General features: G+C 38.6%; 1 protein-coding gene across 1 annotated transcript in view; it reads left to right on the top strand.

Annotated features, from left to right (window-relative positions):
* The window catches only part of Smp_129050 (putative dynamin), a gene marked incomplete at both ends in the record, with an annotated part of 64160 nt that overhangs the window by 48100 nt on the left and 3186 nt on the right, over window positions 1–12874 (top strand). The window lies entirely within an intron of this gene.

Below are 12874 nucleotides of genomic sequence, written 5' to 3'. Positions count from 1 at the left end.
ATGATGACTTTAGTAGCTCTCCAAGTTTCGACTCCGTACAATAGAACTATCTTGACGTTCTCACTAAAGATTTTGACTCTGATATTGGTTGACAGTTGTTTTGGTTTCCATTTGTTCTTGGCCCCCAAATGCCCTGGTACGGCCGGGGGGGAGAGTCCACTCTCCCTCTCGAAATGCTCTCACATGGCCAGCGAATATATAGCCTCTGCCAGGGAAGTCCTACTCACTGTCTTCTCTTGGCGGGGGTGTTGTTTACGAAAGTGAGAGGACGAAAAGCGAATGTCCGGCGCTTTAACCGGGTTGGTGGGTGTGGAGGATCCACCTAGGGGAGTTGGAAAACCCTGATTCCAAACCAATGGTGCACATGGGCTCCAGTATCCTGATGGAACGAATGGCGTATGAATCGATTGTTGGTCACCGGCTATCATGGGACTGCATCTCTTCACGATGCTCCACTGCCTTGTGGATCAGATATTTAGGTCAAAGGCTCGGGGTGTGGCCCCTAAGAAAACCACCTGCTTCGGTTTGGGCACTCGGGCAGTATCACAGCCCACACACAAATAAATAAAATGATGAATTCTATTGACGATACTATTCTCGCTCATACTAGAAGCAAGACAATTTACACTATTATTATTATTATTACCATTATTATTATTATTATTATTATTACTATTATTTACTACGTCGCTTTTTCACTCCCTTTATTCCCAAATTATGTATCCTTCCTTTCCAACTTATGCAGTAGCTCGCCCATGGTGGAAACTCTGTCCTATCTAAACGATCTCCAGTCACTGTCTGGTTGAATGTGAATGCTTCCACCGATTACGAATACTGAAGCAGTCTTTCTGAAACCACGTACGCCGTTCAAGCTGGCTTCCTTCAACGTTCGCACACTAATGCAGATCGGACAACAGATGGGGCTGGCTATGTCTTTAGAAAGTCTTAATGTTGATGTTTGCTGTCTATCCGAGACCCGTATTCAAGACTCTAGTGAAGTACTACAAATTCACTCTCCATCTGTCGCTTCGAAAAGCTTGTTTCACGTGCGCTTATCCGGGGACTCTGTGGCATCTTCGTCTGGTCTTGCAGGCGTTGGTGTTGCACTAAGCGCTAGGGCTGAGGCAGCACTAATCGATTGGATCCCCATTAACAGTCGGTTATGTGCTGTTAGATTAGAAAGTTCCATCAAAGTGAGAAGAAACGGTGTTTTTTCGTCATCTCCGCCTATGCCCCGACAGATTTCAGCCCGGATGCAATCAAGGATGAGTTTTACCACCAGTTAACGGTTCTTCTCCAGAAAGCGCGTTCGACAGATATTGTAGTACTAGCCGGAGACTTGAATGCACAGGTCGGGCGTCTAGGCACAGAAGAGAGTCGTTTAGGTGGCCGATGGGGACTTGTTAGTCGCAGGACAGATAACGGGGACCGTTTGCTGCAACTGTGCACAGACCACAACCTGTTTCTGGCTAGCACTAACTTCCGGCACAGTCATCGCCGGTGTGCCACCTGGTGTCCTCCCTCTGCATCTCAAGCCTGGACTCAGATTGATCACATCGCGATCAGCTACCGCTGGCGTGGTTGTGTACAAGACTGCCGCTCCTTTTGGAGTACCTATCTGGAGTCTGATCATGCCCTGGTCTGCGCCAATCTCACCTTACTTTTCAGTGGCCGAAGGATTGACCACCACCAACGGATCGATGTTAGTAAACTGGCTGCAACATCTGTTGCAAGTAAGTATCGAGCGGAGCTAGCCTCTAGGATAGCTACCATCCCACCGAAAAGTATAGATGAGCATTGGTTGCATCTTCACGACGCCATGAAAATGGCGAGTAAAGCCGCTTGCGGCTTCTCGAAACGTCCCGCTTACAAGCACTGGGTTTCTTCTGGCTCCTTACAACTGATGGAAGCCCGTCGGTCTACTCCGGGTGACCGTGAGTTTGACCACAAACGAAGGCTGTTACGTAATGAAATCGGGCAAAGCTTGCGTAAGGACCGAGAAGCCTGGTGGTGGGGGCGTGCTAATGAGATGGAAGCAGCAGCTGCATCTGGTAACTGCCGGAAGCTCTTCCAACTCATCCGAGCCACTGGCAGCAAGAAATCTGGTGTGAGTGAAACAATCTACGAGGATGACGGGATGCCAATCACTAACATCTCTCGACGTCTTGGACGATGGGCGGAATTTTTCGAAGGGCAGTTCAACTGGCCTGCTGCTCCGGCAACATCAACCAGTTTGTCCTGCCCCCCCATGGCCGGTGACGACTGATCCACCAAACGAGGCGGAAGTCCGCAAGGAACTCCAACTCTTGAAGCGCTACAAATCACCTGGCCCAGATGACTTACCTCCGGCTCTTTTTAAAGATGGTGGTGACTTTCTGGCTAAGGAACTGACGGTGCTGTTTGCAAAGGTTTGGGAGCAAGAAAGTGTTCCAACATCATGGAATGAGTCAATAGTCGTCCCTATCTTTAAAAAGGGTTCACGTTGTTCCTGTAACAACTATCGGGGGATAAGTCTACTTCCGATTGCGTTCAAACTATTGGCTTCTGTCATTCTTCGTAGGTTGTTTAAAACCCGAGAACGATTGACTCGCGAGGAGCAGGCTGGTTTTCGTTCTGGTCGAGGATGCATTGATCACATCTTCACCCTCCGCCAAATGTTAGAACACCGTCATACTTATCACAGGCCAACAATCGTAGTGTTTCTTGATATCAGGGCGGCCTTCGATTCGTTGGACAGAACTGTTCTCTGGGATTGTCTATTGAAGAAAGGTGTGCCTGAGAAGTTCATTAACATCTTAAAGGCCCTGTATACGAACACCTCAGGCAGAGTGAGGGCATACAACCACCTTTCTCCCTTGTATCATTCGAGCAGTGGGGTTAGGCAGGGTTGCTCGATCTCACCATTCTTCTTCAACTTTGCCATCGATGACATCCTGGAAACAGCTCTGATGGATGTAAGTAATGGTGGTGTGGATATGTTGCCTGGAGAACGACTTCTCGACCTCGAGTATGCGGATGATATTGTCTTACTGTGCGATAATGCCCAAAGCATGCAATCCGCACTTAATCAGTTGGCAATCAGTGTCCGCAGGTACGGCATGTGCTTTGCACCCTCCAAGTGCAAAGTACTCCTACAAGACTGGCAGGATTCTCATCATGTACTCACCCTGGATGGTGAGCAGATTGAAGTAGTTGAGAAGTTCGTGTATCTAGGTAGCTATATAAGTGCTGGTGGTGGCGTGAGTGATGAGATTGATGCACGTATAAGGAAAGCCAGAGCGGCTTATGCCAATCCGGGCCATCTTTGGCGCCTTCGTGATGTTAGTCTGGCTGTAAAAGGTCGGATCTACAACGCGTCGGTGAGAGCAGTTTTGCTCTATGCTTGTGAAACCTGGCCTCTCCGAGTTGAGGATGTTAGACGCCTCTCTGTGTTCGATCATCGTTGTCTCCGAAGGATTGCTGACATCCAGTGGCAACACCATGTTAGTAATGCAGAGGTTCGGCATCGTGTGTTCGGGCGCCGAGACGATAATTCAATTGGTGTCATCATCTTGAAACACCGACTTCGGTGGCTTGGACATGTTTTACGAATGTCGTCCCAGAGACTTCCACGTCGTGCATTATTTGCCGACTCTGGGACTGGTTGGAAAAAGCGGAGAGGAGGTCAGTGTATGATATAGTGTCGTGGCATGAAAGAAAGCTGCAAAGAGCTAGCTTCTGTTGGTCCTTCACGACTCCCTGGCTGGGGTCCGAGAGATGATGCAACAGTGGCTAGAGACGTTATCAGATATGGCTCAGAATAGAAGCCAGTGGCGATCCTGCTGTAACCTTCTTTTACTTTCTACATAAAGTGGTTCTAACTTTCTTAACTGAAAGAGTCTTCTGGTTGTACGTTTTAGTCCGCCTTATCTTTTCATCCCTTCTCTTCCTACTTTCATTATTTTGCGTGGCGCATATGTATCTGGTGCCCTTTTGTACCAATATGTATGTGTTTAAATAAATAAATAAAAATAAAACATTTGTTCTTGAGGTGTATGAATGCTGTTTTCGCATTCCGAATCCTTGCCTTCACATCTGTATCAGATCCTCTTTATTCATTGATGATGATGAACAAATATGTGAGAGTTTCCATCTATTCTAAAGTTTATCCATCAAGTGTGATTGAGTTGGTGTTCTCTATGTTGCATCGGAGGATCTTGATTTTACATTTGTATATGTTGAGGTCTACTAATATAGAGGCTGCTACACCGGTTCTCTTCATTTGCATTTGTTGGTGTGTATGGGATAGAAGTTTCAGGTCATCTGAGAAGTCCGAGTCGTCCAGTTAATTCCGAGCTGTCCATTGTATTCTGTGCTTTCCCTCAGATGTGGAGGTCTTCATAATCCATTCAAGCACCAGAAGAAAGTGGGAGAGGGAGAGTAAACAGCCTTGTCTGACTTCGGTCCTCACTTGGAATGCGTCTGTCCTCCATGCATCACTTTGTATTGTAGTCTATCGTATGAATTCCATATTATGTTGACTATCTTCTCATGTGTATTCACACTGGCCATAAATGTGCAAGTTTTTTTTATGAACTGAAATTCTCTTGTGTTGAGTATTTTTAGTAAGTGAATACAGTTAATAATCTCTTAGTAGTATCTTGTCTCAACTGACAATTATAATGATAATTGTGATCGATTTTTACTATATAATATACAACCATTTCTGTATTTATTTTGAATATACAAAATATCTACTGTTTCCCATCGCTTCTTTCTTTAACTTGCTTAGTATGTTCATTTTAAAGCTTTTCATATTCTAGTTACTGATTTGTTTATTGTTACACAGTATTTCATATATACAACATAATGAGTAAGTAAAGATGAATGGGCGTTACTATCTCTCTCTCTCTGTATGCGGTAACTAGACTGGAAATAAGCAGTATTTTTGTTAGTCTCATTTAGTTGATAGAGAAAAACAATATGGCGAAACAATATAAATTTATAAATACTGATAATGATATAGAACATAAATAGTAGCAAGAAAAAGTCAATAGCATGTTTACAGTCATAGACGTTCGCTGTCAAATTCGGATTACAATCAAGACTAGCATTTACAAACTCATGATCTCACACATATGTAAATCTCACTGAATTGTTTCATATAAAAAATTTCATAGCTATCGCAACAACAAGTGTGAAGTGGTAAACCATGTTTTTATGAAAATGTTTTGAATCGATGTATTATGAAAGGTTGTCACGTGTAAAAAAATATTCATTTTTCTCTGATTCACAATATGTTTGTTAACATTAATCTCTGACTATGTAATACTTAGATCATACATTGGTTTATCGCGAAGTAATATTCAACCTATTTTTGTTTATCAAATCGCTAGAAATTATAACTGTTGCATACACAGACATGTTCTTGGTTCCTTATGAATTCGTTTAGCACATTGGCACCGCGAAATGAAGTATGGAGTCCATTGTAAAAAATAAATATTTCGAAATACTGATTTGCGAAGAGTAAATCAGTCTGCTATAGCAACGTTTATTTGTTTATTTAAACACATAAATATTGGTACAAAGGGGAATCAGATATGTATGCGCCACACAAATCTCATTTGATTTGTGTGAGGGCTGTGATACTGCCCAGATGCTCAAACTGAAGCAGCGTACCAGTGCTAGATACTTGATCACGTGATTCATTCTACTCACTTATCCGGCGATTCGATTGAGAATTAGATTAGACCATAACAAGAGTGTGTTAACACAAAGTACAAAGTGGTCAGTAAGAGAGATCAAAAGTTGTACAAATTTTACAATATAATTGTCTCTTATATTCAATATAGGTTTATGTCTCTATCTTCAAACTTCATTATTCATACTTCACTTGGATTTGGGATACCACAGATTTCTCAAAGTCCTGAAACCATTTACAAAATAAACAAAGCGGCCCTATTTTTTTTACTTCTTTCATGTTAGAATGCTAATGTATTTCAGTTGTATTTTTCTTATCCAATGCCTTTTCATAAGTAATCATTTAATTTCTTACTCATTTATCTTAACATAATTAAATATTTTTATTAGAAATACTTTGTCTGATCAGTAAGTCAACTACAACGTCGGACCAGACATATATATGCATCGGTCCAAGTTGCCATACCTCATTAGTACAACAAGATAAACACTGAACTGATAGAAGTAGTTGATTTAATGGTGGTAATATATGAAAGAAAGATTGTATACAAGGATATAGTACAAGAAGAAAGGCGAATATTAAGCAATTTTAATCTCAAGGTTTAAGGGAAGATGAAGAGTGTATACACCTAAGCCAATGTGGTCGATTTTGAGCCATGTCACACAGAGTCTCCAACCATTGGTTACGATAGTCACGCAGACCGTAACCAAATAGTCTGCGTCTACCAACATGGCTCAGACCATCTCCAATACTAGTCAGCATAGCACGTCGTGGTAATCGGTGTTCAGGCATACGTAACACGTAGCCCAACCATCTCAGTCAATGAAGATTCATAACCTCATCAACTGATTTACCATCATTCCCTATTACCCTATATCTAACCTCACTATTATTTACCCGGCGATCCCAGCAGATGCGAGTAATATTTCTAAGGCATCTGTGGTCAAATAGTAGTAACTTACAAGTATCTTCTACTCTTAATGGCCACGTTTCGCAGCCGCAAATTAGAACAGAGCGAACTGCTGCACAGTATACTCATCTTGTAACTGATAGACAGATATCTCTCCTTCGCCATAGGTGACGTAAGTTGGCAAAAGCTGAACGAGCTTTTTGGATCCGTGCTGAGATTTCGTCAGACACCAACACATTAGGGCTGATCAGACTTCCAAGATAAGTGAAGTTGTCGACGCGTTCGACTACTTCACTCCCTATCCTTAGTTCGGGTGTTGACGCAGGCCAGTCCTGGAGTAACAATTTACATTTAGATGGGGAGAAACGCATCCCAAACATCCTGGCATTGTTACTCAGTTCTAACAGAAGACTCTGCATCTTGTCAGCGTCTTCACCAAACAGGATTATGTCATCTGTGTATTCTAAGTCGATACGTGGACCTCCTAGAAGGTGATCAATTCCTGAAAATTGAAACGACGAGTTATTTCCGGCAGGAGGTCTATGATGAAATGGAACAAAAATGGATATAGTGGACAGCCTTTCTGGACACCACTTGAGGTTGTAAAGTCAGATGACAGTTCACCATAAACTCTGACTCGACTGGTAGTGTTCGAGTAAAGAGCCTTCACGAGGTTTATGTACTTCTAAGGTACACCTTTCAATGACAGACACTGCCACAGAGCCTCTCGGTCTACAGAGTCAAATGCTGCGTTTAAGTCAGGAAGAACTATCATTGCCTGACGCCGATTAGCAGGCCTGTGTTCCAAAACCTGAATAATAGTGAATGTGTTCGGTACAGGCACAACCAGGTCTGAAGCCAGCCTAATTTGCAGTTCACGAGTCTTAGTTAGGCACCCGATAATTATTGAGGCTAGTATTTTAGATGCGATATTAGTCAAACTAATCCCTCTATGGTTATCACAGGATGATTTTGACCCCTTATATATTGGGACAATCAGAGATTGTGACCAGTTGCATGGGATTACGTCCAATTTCCAGATTTTAGCTAAAATACTAGTCAAGCTGATCGCTAAAACTATGCCACTATGTTTAAAGACCTCTGGAGCCGATCCATCTGGACCAGCTGCTCTTCCTTGTTCCATATTAGCTATAGCCTTTTGAATTTCAGCTATAGTTGTGGGACGTACTTCGACATTCTATTCAGACTACTTGGGAATGGTGGGTAACTGTAAAGTTGCTGAAGGCCAGCTAAACTGTTCTCTAAAGTGTTCCGCCCATCGTTCTAAACGTCTGGGCTGAGAGCAGATGAAAGTATCATCTTTTTCCGAGATTGTCTCGCTTACATTTGACTTCTTAATTCCGGTTTCTTTTATTAGTCTGAAGAGTTGCCTGGTGTTGCCTACAGCCACTGCCTTTTCCATTTCTTTTGCTTCCGTTTCCCACCACTGCTCATGATCGTCCTGCGGACTTTTGGTTAACCGGAATTCGCTGATTTGTTCGTTTTCTAACCAGTCAGCACTAGTAGTTGAATCGCGAAGATATTAAAAGACTCCTTTGTAAATTCTATACAAGTTCTAATGTTTGTCCTAATTTATCTCTGTTTCTTGGGTTATTGGGATTTGTAATGTTCGTCTTCACTTCTTTTTCCAACTTCGGAAGCGTCGAGTCGAGTATAATAGACAGTTGGACATATCAATTTGTTTATGGAACTAAGTTTATATGATGTATAGGCTTCAACAACATAAATAATTACAAAAGACTAAAAAGACAATCATTGCATTTGAAGCTTATCTAGCTGAACGGAGCCGTATTTGTCCAAACCACATCAAAAGTGACAGATTCCAACCTTCCTACCTTCATCTTTTTCATTTTGTATAGCCGAGCACTGTCAGTAGCTTCAAAATAATTGAAAACTAGCTATGTTATCAAAGTACAGAAACCTGTAAACGGAGCAGTGATCAATGAAGACAGGTTAATTTAGCTTAGTCGATATATCAGTAGAAAATATAATCTATACATGCTAAAAAAATAATTCATGACCTCAAGCGTCCTCATATTCCAAAAACGGCATACAATACTTATGTTTATAGTGACAAGTAATAATACCCAAAATGACTGAATAAAGCATGTTGATCATCTTTTTTGGATAAAGGTTCAAACTAGTCAATGAATTTATCTTACGGCCACGTTTTTATTAAATGTATGCCTCCTGTAGCTAATTCTATTTATACAATCATGGTAATAAATGGCCATATACAAAATATAACTAAAAGACTTCACTTCAAGCATTCAAATATGAGGAGATAAGATCATAAGTGTAAATTAAATAGGTGAAACATGGAAGTTTGTACACCTGGACCTCACATTACTAGTCTTTAAATAAGCTTATATTTTATTCAAATAAACAATAAATAAGGTAAACAACAAACATATATGCTCACAGATAAGTCATACTTACAAAAACATACACATAAAGGTCATAAAAATGACTCATTAGTTACTTGAATTCTGATTTGATCATCTGACCAAATATAAGAATAAATTCAAATAGGTATATAGAAAACCACAACAATTTACGTGATCTTCTTTCTGACGTGTTTGATCTAGCCACTGGTTGTAACCAAACATAAGAGTTCAACTAAAGAATAAGTTTAGTTTGGTAAAATATGGACATGGATCACAATACATAATTTCTCTCTGTTCTTTCTTAATAACAAGTTAATCTTTCCGGAATCACTAGTTAAAATATCTACTTATTCTTAATATTATTATTTGCAATAGTAGTTATTATTCACTTAGTATTGTTTGTTCCAATCTTCCCATTGATGTTTTAGGACTGCAACTGGTCAGTCTCTAATTGGCATATGTGCATACTGTGCGTATTTCCCCCATATAGCCTGAATAGTGGTTATTATTACTACTAATTTTCACTCATTATATCATATCTTCATTGTGATATTTTCTCTTCTGGTTTTTCATTATGGGTATATAACAACAAAAAATTCACCATATTTCAAATCCTTTATTACTGAGCTTTTCCCGTGTATCTTGTAGTAATAATAATTAATGCATAATGAAAAGAACACGCCTTAAAGTCTGTTTTTTATTTTTGATTATACGGAGCAGTTTTTATTGTTCTTTACTTACTGTAAATAAAAAAAACACAATAATTCATGACTATCCATTAATTTTCTCCCCTTTTATATCGATGAATTTATGTATTTATACAATACATTTTGTTGTTCAGATATAAAATGCAACTAATCTAATATGTTCAAACTTGCTAGAACGTTAGTGCTTGGTTCGTTACATGTATCTTCTGTGTTGAAGAAGTATTTTTCATACCAGAAAAACATTTTAAAACTTATTCATGCCTCAGTACAGACTGTCAATTTATGTACTATTGATAATTCTGTGCTTACTGAATTTGATTTTTTTTTTACTGGAGTGTATACAATCACTAATGTTTTACTGTAAGATCATATCGCTAAGCTTATCATGATTTTTATTATTCCATATTTTTGATCAGTTTTTTTTACGAAAACATATTTTAAAGCAACTTAGAAATCACAGTTTCTCGAAGTTTAAACTTTATTATTATTGACATTTAAGTTTACATCATTTGTACTGTAATGAACGATAACTCAGGTACGGTAAAATAATCTATTGTTACATGGGGAATTAAACAGTGCCTTTATAAAATATGAAAATCATACTTTAAATACATTATTTGTACATCTTCCTTTACATGTCGTTTACATACATCTTGATTCTGTTGTGATTACAATTGCTCTGTGTTTCGCTTCCTCTTCTCTTTAATTGAATGTTCTGCCGATGAGCATTCCATTTCCTATTGTTGCTACGTACTGCCTAAATCTGTCAGCATAAGTAGTACACATCACTGTACCATTACAAAGCAAATATTTTAGACCTAATCCAAACATTTGATATATTAAAAAAATAAAGATTCATTATCATATTTTGCTATTTATCATAATAATAGTAGCATTACTTCGTGATCCAGAAATTGATTGATATGAATCATTCAACATTAAGATATCTCATTCAAATGATATTCTGTTATTTATTTGCAAGAAAGACTGATAAATCAACTCCAATAAACTTTTAATTTTTCAATCAAACTACCATTTAGTCGAACTTATTAAACATTTCATTATTAAACTAATGTATAATAGTATCAGAAGGGGGTTTTGTGGAGATTTTAGTAATTTTATATAGTTGAGATCATGAGTTAATTAAAGCTAGACCACCATGGAAAACCTGGAAGCGGCTGTCTAGTGCTTCTAGGTTTTCCATGGTGGTCTAGCTTTAATTGACTCGTGAATCCAACTATATGTAATGTATAATAGGTTTAAAATTATACTCTAGAATGAACTATTACACATTGCTTCTGTTATAGTGAGATTACATAACAATAGGATTATTGTTCCCTTCTAAAATTTGAGACGAAACTATGATATGTAATTTTTAATTAATTTTTGTTGAATGACATGTAATTATTTCGATTATTTATTTATTTTTAATTAGAAATAATAATACTACTTGTTTAATTTTTAAACATTTATTTCATACTAGCTAATAATGTTATCTGTTTTTTAAATCTTATAAAATATAGATTTATAGCAAAATGAAACGAATTAGCCACCCTTTTTTGTCATGAAATAAGCTTCCTAATTGGATGTTTTTCACTTTGTTGAATGTAGTGTGTTAAAATTATCAGAACAATTCACATAAGGTCGATTAAAGTCAGCAGGCTGTTTTGTTTTATCAGAATATTGATAAGTGAATATATACAAATTTTATTTATTTATTTAAACACATAAATATTGGTACAAGGAAGCACCGGATAAATATGCGCCCCACAAATCTTATTCGATTTGTGTGAGGGCTGTGATACTGCTCAGGTGATCAAACTGAAGCAGGTGGTTTTCTTAGGGGGCCACACCCCAAGCCTTTGACCTAAAGATCTGATCCACAAGGCAGTGCAGCATCGTGAGGAGATGCAGTCCCATGGTAACCAGTGACCAACGATTAGTTCATACGCCATTTGTTCCTTCAGGATACTGGAGCCCATGTGCACCATTGTTTTGGAATCAGGGTTTTCCAACTTCCCTAGGTGGATTTTTCGTGTCCACTAACTCGGGTAAAGCGCCGGATATTTGCTTTTTTCCTCTCATTTTCCAAAACAGATCAGACATTTAGGTCAAAGGCTCGGAGTGTGGCCCCCTAAGAAAACCACCTGCTTCAGTTTGGTCACCTGAGCAGTATCACAGCCCTCACACAAATCGAATAAGATTTATGGGGCGCATATTTATCTGGTGCTTCCGTGTACCAATATTTATGTGTTTAAATAAGTAAATAAGTCCAATGTTATCGAACACAAAAGTAATGTATCAACCAATAACAGAACAGTTATTTTACGACTAACTGATGAAATACCGAAAAATAAGCGATAAAAAGCTGGTTAGTCATCAGTAATACGATTTTAACGCATAAATTCCTCATAGTGTTCTTCTTGGGTTGTTACAGTTTTGGTCTTCACAGTCCTAGAATAGTGTCATGTATGATTACCTTGATTATGTTACACATGACTTATAATATCTAGTTGGTTAAGACACATAAATGAAGCAAATGGAACTACTTTGGACTATTTAACCTGATTATTACTCATATTACTTGAATAAAGTCTTCTATGAACAAGAAAAACATGTTAAAATTTTATTATATTGGATTCAGAAAACGATTTAATTCAACTTGATATGTCATACGCACATACTAGTTGATGTTTTATAAGAATGTATTTTTGTATCCAACCTATTTGTGAAGTTCTAAATGTTAACAATAACATTTTATAGATAAGAACCATTTTTTTGACTAGATAATTACTGAAAAATCTAATAAATACTTGTAATCAGAAGGGGTTTTGTGGAGATTTAGTATTTTCATAGTTGAAAAGCGTGAGTCACTTGAAGCTAGACCACCAGGGAAAACCTGGAAGCACTGGACGGCCGTTTCGTTCAGTTCTGGTTGGCACGCGCGAGAAGATAAATGGCGAATGGTAGAGACCTTGAATGACGTGGCTGAAAATCGTTTGCAATGGTGAAAGCGCATCCCATCATTGTGTTCTTCCAAGTTCTAATAGTCTGAAGTCTTCATAACCCTTTCTTTTTTCCTCATTCCAGATTTGTTTCTGTGGATTAAACTCCTTCCATAAGTTCTTCAGACCCTAATCTTTCCGACTATTGTGTTATTCTTCCGCTA

Source organism: Schistosoma mansoni, chromosome 1, assembly GCF_000237925.1.
Source record: "Schistosoma mansoni strain Puerto Rico chromosome 1, complete genome".
Lineage (NCBI taxonomy): Eukaryota > Metazoa > Platyhelminthes > Trematoda > Strigeidida > Schistosomatidae > Schistosoma > Schistosoma mansoni.
Note: the sequence above shows the minus strand (reverse complement) of the source record. Positions and strands in the feature narration are given on the sequence as shown.